The sequence below is a fragment of the Rhinopithecus roxellana genome, unplaced genomic scaffold (genome assembly GCF_007565055.1).
Source record: "Rhinopithecus roxellana isolate Shanxi Qingling unplaced genomic scaffold, ASM756505v1 contig2381, whole genome shotgun sequence".
Taxonomy (NCBI): domain Eukaryota; kingdom Metazoa; phylum Chordata; class Mammalia; order Primates; family Cercopithecidae; genus Rhinopithecus; species Rhinopithecus roxellana.
The window spans coordinates 1-9,938 of record NW_022142063.1 but is presented as its reverse complement, the minus strand read 5'-3'; the positions used below and the strand labels follow the sequence as shown (position 1 = coordinate 9,938).

Genomic DNA, 9,938 nt, shown 5'->3' with positions numbered 1-9,938 from the left:
GGTCTCAAGCTTAGGAGGGAGACACAGGCCAATTTCCTCCATTCTAAGATACGTATTTTACCAACTCTGAATTCAAGACACATCTTACAATTTTTTTGGTTTGTTTGTTTTTGAGACGGAGTTTCCCTCTTGGCCCCCAGGCTGGAGTGCGATGGCGTGACCTTGGCTCACTGTAACCTCCACCTCCTGGGTTCAAGCGATTCTCCTGCCTCAGCCTCTTGAGTATCCAGGATTACAGGCACCTGCCACCACGCCCGGCTAATTTTTGTATTTTTAGTAGAGACAGGGTTTCACCATGTTGGCCACGCTGGTGTTGAACTCCTGACCTCAGGTGATCCACCCGTCTTGGCCTCCCAAAGTGCTGGGAAACAGGAGTGAGCCAGAGTGCCTGGCCACATTTTGTAATTTATCTGCAGTTTTAATCTGGTAGTCCCTCCTTACTTCCTGCCCGCCCCCCCACAAACAAACCCCAACCATGAAATGAACCACTGACCTTACAGTACGTAGCACCTTTGAGTAGAGGAAATAATGCAGAGGTGGGACTCATGCATGAGTAAATTAGGTTAGTGGTGTGATATGGAAATTGTGGGAACAGTGAACAGTTGTGCATCCTGTCGCCCCTCTCCTCGGAGGACATGGATCCACACCCCTGGAGCAAGTGCCTCCATCTGCCCTAGTGAGGGGCTCTCTTGGCTGTCGGTCACATGGGGGAGGAGATAATGTGACAGGAGTGGCATCCATGGGAGGCTCTGGACATTGCTCAGAAGAAAAGCGTAGGATTGCTCACGCCTGTAATCCCAGCACTTTGGGAGGCCAAGGCAGGCGGATCACAAGGTCAGGAGTTTGAGACTGGCCTGGCCAACATGGTGAAACCCCGTCTCTACTAAAAATACAAAAATTAGTTGGGCATGGTGGCGGGTGCCTATAATCCCAGTTACTCGGGAGGCTGAGGCAGGAGAATCACTTGAAAATGGGAAAGTGGAAGTTGCAGTGAGCTGAGATCAAACCACTGCACTCCAGCCTGGGCAACAAGAGCCAAACTCTGTCTCAAAAAAAAAAAAAAAAAAAAAAGGGGGGGGGGTGGGGGAGGATCTGAGACAGAGAACCTGGACCCACCACATAAGGACTTGAGAAAAGGCCGGGCCCAGGGGCTCACGCCTGTAATCCCAGCACTTTGGGAGGCCGAGGCAGGCGGCTCACGAGGTCAGGAGATGGAGACCACCCTGGCGAACATGGTGAAATCCCGTCTCTACTAAAAATACAAAAAATTAGCCGGGTGTGGTGGCGGGCGCCTGTAGTCCCAGCTGCTCGGGAGGCTGAGGCAGGAGAATGGCGTGAACCCAGGAGGCGGAGCTTGCAGTGAGCCGAGATCGCACCACTGCACTCCAGCCTGGGCAACAGAGTGAGACTCCGTCTCAAAAATAAAATAAAATAAAAGAAGGACCTGGGAAGAGGCACCCCCACCCAGGAACCTGAGAAGGAGGGGGCAGAGGTAGGGGAGAGAGGGAGGTGCCACCGAGTTGAGGGCAGAGGGAGGTTTCTGGGAGGACATCGCAGTGTCAGACGCCGCAAGAGGCACAGAGGAACTAAGAAGTTCCCTGGGCTACTGCCACAGGGACTGCAGGGAGAGCCCTTGTCAGTGGCACTGTGGGGCCCACTGAGGAGTGGCTGAAAGCAAAGGCTCTCCTCACTGATGAGCTGTGAGACCCTGAGCAGGTGACTTAACTTCTTGGAGCCTCCATTTCCTTCTCTGTAAGGGATGGTCAGCTTGGGTTCTCCCTGGGGCTGACCAGCAAACTGAATGAAGCTACCTGTGTGAAGCACCAACCCCAGGGCCCAGCACAAATGAGGCACCCCAGTTCTGCAGGGGGTTGGGTGTTTTTCCAACTCCTCTCCCTTCCTCTCCCTAATTTACTCTCCAGTAAACAGAAGACACTGAAAGGAGGGGATGCAGGGATACAGGGAGGCCACGTGTTGATACACACACACCCCCCTGTAGACAGACACAGCCATGGACACACATGTAGACATAAACATGTAACTCACACAAGATAGATACACAGTTGTGACTCACACAGACACACAAAGGCACAGCTCTAGGCCCCACCCCTTGAGAAAATCTTCCAGCCTCACCAGAGGCTTCTTTTAGCTGCTCCCCACTGCCCCCTAGGGCTGGCTGCATCTCCTCAGAGCAGGGTGCCCATCCTGCAGAGCCCATGGGGCCCAGAGGATCCACAGTCCCCAGCCAGCTGAGCCTGAACTCCACCCCAGGGCCCCAGGGCCGGGGGAAGAGGAGGTGGGGCTGAGGTGCCAGGGCCAGCCCCCCAGGCTCCTTGGACTCACCTCGGAGTTCTCCACCACCTTCTCTAGGTACTTGTTGAAGATGGAGTAGCCCTGCAGCTTGGCGCTCAGCCGCTGGTGCTCCAGCCGCATGACCACCATTCGCTGCCTGCCCTTGGTCAGCTCCTGCATGTGCTTGCGCTTGAGTTCTCGTTCCTTGTTTGGCTTTCTTGATGGCACGGATCCATTTCTGGTTGTTCTCCTGGGGCCAGGGGAGGTGGTGCTGGGTCAGGAAGCCTCTCCCGGCCCTCCCGGGGCCCAGGCCTTCCTGGGGCTGGTGGTGTCCTCAGACCCCTCTGTCTGCGCAAAACCATCCTGGGCAACAGGCAGAGATTGCTGGGCCACCCAAGGGGCAGAAGAGGGGTAAAGGAAAGGCTCCTCCAGGGTTATTGAACCTGGTTGAAGAGATTTTCTGTGGACTGAGGTGGGGCTCAGGGGGCTGTGAGGACAGAGGTTTAATCCAAAGTCAAGAGGTGACCTGGGGTGGGGAGGGGGCAGACGGGAAATGGTTCTTTCCTGTGGGACTTGGCCTCTGGACTTCAGAGAGTGGACTGGGGAAGACCTACATTGCACTGGGCTCAGAGTCTGGAAGAACTCAACCCCCTGAGAAGACTAAGAAAGTCCAGAAGTGGGAGCGGGAACCCTCCTGACAAAGCTTCTGTGGTTTCTGGTTCTTAGCGGTGGCCGTTTTCCATGGAGCAGAAGGACCACTCCCAGACAGGCGGGAATTTTCTCTCCCGATTTGGTACTCGGTGCCCTCCATTTTCCCAGCTGTGGAGATGGGAGGCAGGAGCCCCTCTCCCTTTCACAGCTGGGGCAACAGGGCTGGAGCTCCAGGAAGAGGAGAGAGGGGATGCGCCTGCTACTGTAGGGCCTGGGGAGTAAGGCCACTGGGAGAGCATGCTCTTAGGAGCTCAGAATGGCATCCGCTGAGGGAGGAGATGGAACAGGCAGTTCGATGCCCAGAGGACAGAATGAGGCTGTTACTGCAATCAATCCAATCCTGCCTCTTTCTTCTGCAGCGCCCTCCCCTAAGATTAGGGGGCAAGCCCACCCCTCGCCCTGTGTGGCTCCTTTCTCCCTTCAGGGGCTCCTGTGATTCCACATGGACAGGCGTATGTGGTGGTGGCACTTGGAGGCCACTGAGGGAGGTGCATGGAGGATCTGTATGCTGCCCTGCAAGCCCAGGAGAGGACTGAGGGGGTCTAAACCAGTGACTTTCAAATCCACCTGGTCATCAGAACTGCCTGGGGAGCTTTTAAAAAAATATAGAAGCCTGGGCCCAACCTCAGACACGCTGAAAGCAACAAGGGGAAGCCCCTGCGGTCTGTATTTGTAGCAAACTCTCTAGGAATTGAAGCTACCGACCCTCTGAGAGCCATTTGGAGAAATCATGCCCAATCTTCTGTCCCAACCACTCCATAAGTGTTTTCTCTGGCTGCTAAGAAGAACTGGACCTCTGGAGAATGTGCCCAGTCCAAGGACTTCCTGTCCCACATGGCTTAGGCACAGAGCAGGAAGGAAGGTGCTTCAGAGTGAGGCTTCTTTGTGGCCGACGGCAATCATTACCCACTCCCGGAGCTGGACCGGGCCCTTCAGGGCCACAGTAAGTGCAAATTGGAGTGGGTCTTGGATAAATCTGGATTTTTAAGATGATTAAAATTGCTCCACTAGGACTGAAGTGAGAGAGGGTGTCTTGGAATGGACTGTGGTGCCTGGTCCTTAAACCATCCCCTGCCCGGACCTTCAGTGCAAGGACAAGGATGGAGGGGTGGGGTGGGTGGAGGGACTAAAACTGTCCCATTCATCACTGTATTCCCCAAGTGTTTAGTCCTGACTGTAGCATCTTCATTCATTCATCCATGCTTTCATTTACTGGATAAACTGTATGTCCTAGGTACTGGAAAGGAAATAGGAAACAGGCATCTAGAGGGAGCAGAGACTGACAGGTAAATGGAAAATTACAAACAGAGAACAGGTGGGGGACATAAAGGATGCCTAGGGAGGTGCCAGGCAATGCTGAAGCACTAAGGATGCTTTGAACTCAGGGCGAGGAGTCAGCAGAAGCAAGGAGGAGGAGCGGTAGTTTGCCTACCTGCGGAGTGTGGATCACCCGGCCACTGTGGCTGCCCACACCCCTTCAAACCTGGATGAACTGGAGGCGAGCCATTCAGCTGGGCTTCCTTAACGCTCAGTTCCTCCCAGCGCAGGTTCAGGGCTTCCATTCTGCGCTGACACAATCTTTGGGGTGGGGGGGGGTGGGGGAGCAGAGAGGTCAGGAGGGCCCCTGACAGGAGTACCGAGGAAGACCCCGGCATCCCTGCCCCAGAGGCTCCACGCCCAGGCCCAAGAGGGTCCATAGGAGCCTCCCACTTTCTATCCCATGCCTGGCTCAGAGCAGAGCATACCTGGACAGTGGTACCCCAATACCCAGATCCTTTCTGTTCTCCCCAAAGAGACCAGACCACATAGAGGACTCCTGGCTCTAGCCACCGCATCCAGACAATGGAGGGCTGTCTACAGCTCTCCTGGTGCCCCAGCCCACTCTCCTCCTTTCCTGCCCCTCTGCACTCCATCCCCCGAGTCCCCACCTTCTTCTTCGGCAGGATATTATGAAGCATGATTTTCAGCGCCTTTTCCTCCAGTAGCCGGATGCATGGGGACTCCGACTGTCCCTGAACATTGGGGAGTTTCCTGTCCAAGATGTGAACACGAAAGGTCTGTGTGTTCTGAGAAGGGGTAGGCTGGGGCTGGAGTAACCCGTGGAGACAGATACCCATCGGGAAGGAGAGGGGCCTCACTCCCTTTGGAGGGAAGGAATGTTGTGTTGAGAAGCACAGAGGGCCATGCAGGAGTGAGCTGGGGCGGGTGACCGGGTGGAGACCAGCCTGATGGGGTGGACTGGTGCCAGGGTTATTAGGGGCACTGGGTTACAGGAGAGGAGGGGACAGACAGGTTGGAGGATGAGGCACGGGGTGGGTGTGAGTGGTCCCAGGCACAGAAGGGTGGGCAAGCCAGGCCTCAGACACTCACTGGAGCATCTGCAGCAGCCGCTCCCCATACTGCAGCAGGAAGTACTCGGCCAGATCTTCCTCTTCCATGATACCCAGACTCATGGTGGCAGTGACCTCACGGCCCAGGCAGCTGACTCTTCACAGTGAAATGGTGGGTAGCAGAGCCACAGGTGGCTCAGGGGTGGTGGCTGAGCTCTTGCTTCTCCCTTCGGCCTTCAGGGTCCCACAGATGATAGCGTTCGAGACTCCACAGAAGGTGGCTGGAGACAGGATGGGCGGCTCAGGACGATGCGTTGGGGCAGTGATGGGAGATGTGGTTACCTAGCAACAGGCTGCCTGGTTCTGCGGCCCACAGCCCAGGCGCTGCCCGCTGCCCCCTGCCCCCATTGGTCCTCCCCTTGCTGGGGTCATGCTCTTGCTCCTGCCCTTAGCCCTCAGGAACTCTGGGAAGGCATTAAGCCTGCTTAGATGCTGGTTGCCATGGAGCCCAGAGCCAGGAGGCAGCTTTGGGTGAGTGTGGCTGAGAAGGGGCATTGGGTACAGGAGCGGTCTTGTGTGGGCGCCCTGCTCCTGGGGCCTCCCCGGGGTTCAGGTGTGGGTGAGGGTGAGGGAGGGGTTGGGCCTTGGTCGGATGGCGGTGAAAAAGAGCAGAGAAAGAAAGGAGGCGCTTAGCGGCAGCTTAGCGGCAGCAGGGGTGGAGTCGCGAGGAGGCCGGAGGTTAGAAACCAGGCGGCCAGGCGGCGGCAGGCCCAGCACTCGGTGGTGGGGGGCGGGGTAAGGGGGACGGGCGGCTGGTGCGCAGGGACAGGCACAGGAGGAGGGCCCAGTCCAGGCCCCTCGGAGGAAGAGACTCGGGGCCTACGCCAGTTGTTTTTTTGTTTGTTTGTTTTTGTTTTGGTTTTTTGTTTTCTGAGACAGAGTCTCGCTCTGTCGCCCAGGCTAGAGTGCAATGGCGGGATCTCAGCCCACTGCAACCTCTGCCTCCCGGGTTCAAGCGATTCTCTTGCCTCAGCCTCCCGACTAGCTAGGACTACAGGCGCCCGCCACAACGCCCGGCTAATTTTGTATTTTTAGTAGAGACGGGGTTTCGCCATGTTAGCCAGGCTGGTCTCGAACTCCTGACCTCAGGTGATGCGCCCGCCTGGGCCTCTCAAAGTGCTAGGATTACAGGCGTGAGCCACCGCGCCCGGCCCTGTGCGTTTTGGTTTGCAGAAACTTAAAACAGGAAGAAATGCCAAAACACGGTAACAGAAATGACCCTATTTAAAATGTTGACTCCGTGGTGGCCGCCTTCCTTGATCCCGTCAGGCTGCAGGAACTCATCTGGCCGGTGGTCGGACGTCTTCGCGTGGGACGGCGGGTGTGCGGGCGGACGCCCTGGGGTCTCTGGCTGGACTCTGGCCGTGACCTTGAGCATGCTCCACCGGGCCGCAGGCTCCCTGTGCTCTCTGCCTCCCTCCCTCCCACCCCTGGCCACGCCGCCCGTTCCGCTCCTCTCTGTCTGGGACGGGGAGCTGGGTGGGGTGCGTGGGCTGCGGTGGGCTAGGGGTCTGGGGCGGGGGCGCGTCCCGAGCGCGGCCAGCCCGCCCCGCCGCATTGCCGGTCGTCTGGCGCCCCCTGCTGGCTATGCGCCGCCCTCTCCATCCCCGCCCAGGAGGAAGAGGAGACGTGGTGGGGGGCGCGGCCCCCCCAGCCTTGCTTTCCTCCCACGCTCCGCTGGAACCTCCCATCCAGAGCGGGCCATCACACACACCTGTCGCTTCCAGCCAGCAGAGAAAGCAAGACAGCCCCCACTCCACGACGCAAGCTCTTGGGAGGGCACGTTTCCTTGTTTATCCAGAGAGGCTGGCACAGTCAATCTGGGGTTCCCCTCCCTTTCTCTGAGGTCGTAGCTCAGCCTGGAGGCTGTGCAACACCAGCCCTTGAGGAGGAAGCCATATGTTTTCTGGAATCACCGGTCCCCCCCAGTATATGAGGCATATCCCTGATTGTCCGTGAAATCAGGTGGTCTAGGGCCAGGTTGGTCCATAGAGGTAGCTGTAAGACATCCTCTGCTCCTGCCAGGGATCTCCTCGTATCTGGAAGCTTCTTTCTGCTGCTTGATTTGGTGCCTATCATGGGAATTTTCGTGGTCTTGATCCTTGCACACCACCATCCCTCTCTGGAGTCTCACTGCCCTCCTAGGGGCCTTGAGCAAGACGCAGGGCTGTCTGGGATTTACAGAGGTCTCTCCTATCCCCATTTTTTCCCTTCCTTCCTTCCCCTTCCCCTTCCCTTCCCTCCCCTTCCCCTCCCCTTCCCCTCCCCTTCCCCTCCCCTTCCCTTCCCCTCCCTTCTCCTTCCCTTCCCTTTCCCTTCCTCTCCCCTTCCCCTTCCCTTCCCTTCCCCTTCCCTTCCCCTTCCCTTCCCCTTCCCTTCCCTTCCCCTCCCCTCACTTCCTCTCCCATTCCCCCCTTCCCCTCCCCTCACCCTCACTTCCTCTCCCCTTCCCCTCCCCCTCCCTTCTCCTTCCCTTCCCTTTCCCTTCCGTTCCACTCCCTTTCCCCTTCCCCTCCCATTCCCTTCCCCCTCTCTTCCCCTCCCCTCCCCTTCCCTTCCTCTCCTCTTCCCCTTCCCTTCCCCTCCCTCCCTTCTCCTTCCCTTCCCTTCCCCTCCCCTTCCCCTTCCCTTCCCCTCTCCTTCCCTTTCCCATTTCCCTTCCCTTCCCCTCCCTCCTCTTCCCCTCTCCCTCCTTTCCCTTCTCCCACCTCTTCCCCTCCCCTCCCTCCCCTCCCTTCCTCTCCCTTCCTTCTCCTTCTCTCCCCTCCTGTTCCTCTCCCTTCCTCTCCCTTCCCCCCTCCCCTCCCCTCACCCTTCCCTCTCCCTTCTCTTCCTTCACACCTTCCCTCCCTTTCCCCTCCCCTTTCCCCTCCCTTCCTCCTCCCCCTCCCCCTCCCGCTTTTCCACACCCTCCCCCTCCCCTCCCCTCTCCTGAGGATATAAAAGAACTGAATAGAGACTTACAAAATGTTCTAAATGATGGTTCATATGGTTAAAGCTGTACATTCCATCCAAATGAATTTAGAAATTTTATGCCATTGCAATCAAACTTTCAGAGAGTTTTTCCCCACAGATGTTGACAAAACAGTGTAAAAGTTCATCTAAAGAACTGAGTACTTAAGGAACCATCACAAAGAAGAATGAGAGGGAATGTCCACTGTTAGACACCAAAATGTGTTCTAAGGTGAAAGTGTTAAAACAGGATGTTGCTGGTGTCACTCCAGGCAAAAAATCCTCAAGTGCTCCTAGGGCTTGAGCAAGTACCTTGCTCTAAGATAGGCCTGACTTTGTGAGCTGTCTGAAGGCATGAAAAATTTCACAATTTAAAAGACACTTCCTGACCAAAACCAAGCAAGACCAAAACACATCTGGAGGCCTGAAATGGGCTACAGGGCCACAGTTTATGATCCTTGATACAATAAACAGAATAGAAAATCCAGAAATAGTCCCAAGTTTCTATAGGAATGCATATATGCTATCACAGCATATCTCAGTGGGGAAAGTGTAGATTATGCCACAAATGGTGCTGGGATAACTAGCTAATTATTTGGAAAAAAGAAAGACATATACAAACCAAATTCCAGATGAATTTATTTAAATAGGAAATTAAATGTTCAATGTGAAAATTCAGTATGTAGCAGGATATTCAATGGAAATGATACTTTTCTGGTTTTTTTGCCAATGGTGAGAGAACTGCCAGAACACAGCCTTGATCTCACAAGTCGTGTGTGACTCTCTGAGGACTTTACAAGTCTAATTTACAAGTTTACATTCCAACCCAAAGCCTAGAGAGTCTTCATTTCCCTGCATCCTCACTGCTGTGAACTGAATCTGTAACCCCCTCAAATGCATATGTTGAAACCCTGTCTTAGTCCATTTTCACGGTGCTGATAAAGACATACCCAAGTCTGGGAAGAAAAAGGTTTAATGGGAAGAAAAAGAGGTTTAATTGGACTCACAGTCACAGTTCCACATGGCTGGGAGGCCTGAGTCATGGCAGGAGGCAAAAGGTACTTCTTACATGGTGGCGGCAAGAGAAAATGAAAGGGAAGCAAAAGTGGAAACCCCTGATAAACCCATCAGACCTCTTGAGACTTATTTGGATATCAGAATAGCACAGGAAAGACTGGCCCCCACAATTCAATTACCTCTGCCTGGGTCCCTCTCATGACCCGTGGGAATTCTGGGAGATACAATTCAAGTTGAGATTTGAATGGGGACACAGACAAACCATATCAAACCCTAATCTCCAATATAATTGTACTTGGATATAGAGCCTTTGGGATGTATTAGCTCCTAAGGGTGGTACCCTCATGATAGCTTTAGTGCTTTGTGCCCTTTTAACAAAAGAGACAGCTTGCTTTCTCTCTCTTTGCTCTCTGCCATGTGACAGAGCAACAGGAAGACAGCCATCTGCAAACCAGCAAGCTGATCTTTAGCAGATGCTGCTTCTCCTGGCACCTTGATCTTGGACTTCCCTGGCCTCCAGAACTGTGAGAAAGAAATATTTAAGATTTCCAGTCTGCAAACCAGCAAATAGGCCCT

At 55.0% G+C, this 9,938-nt stretch overlaps 1 pseudogene; it reads right to left on the bottom strand.

The window, feature by feature from the left end:
- Positions 1-1,603: 1,603 nt before the first annotated feature.
- On the bottom strand, positions 1,604-5,456 carry LOC115895778 (annotated as a pseudogene).
- Between the last annotated feature and the right edge of the window lie 4,482 nt (positions 5,457-9,938).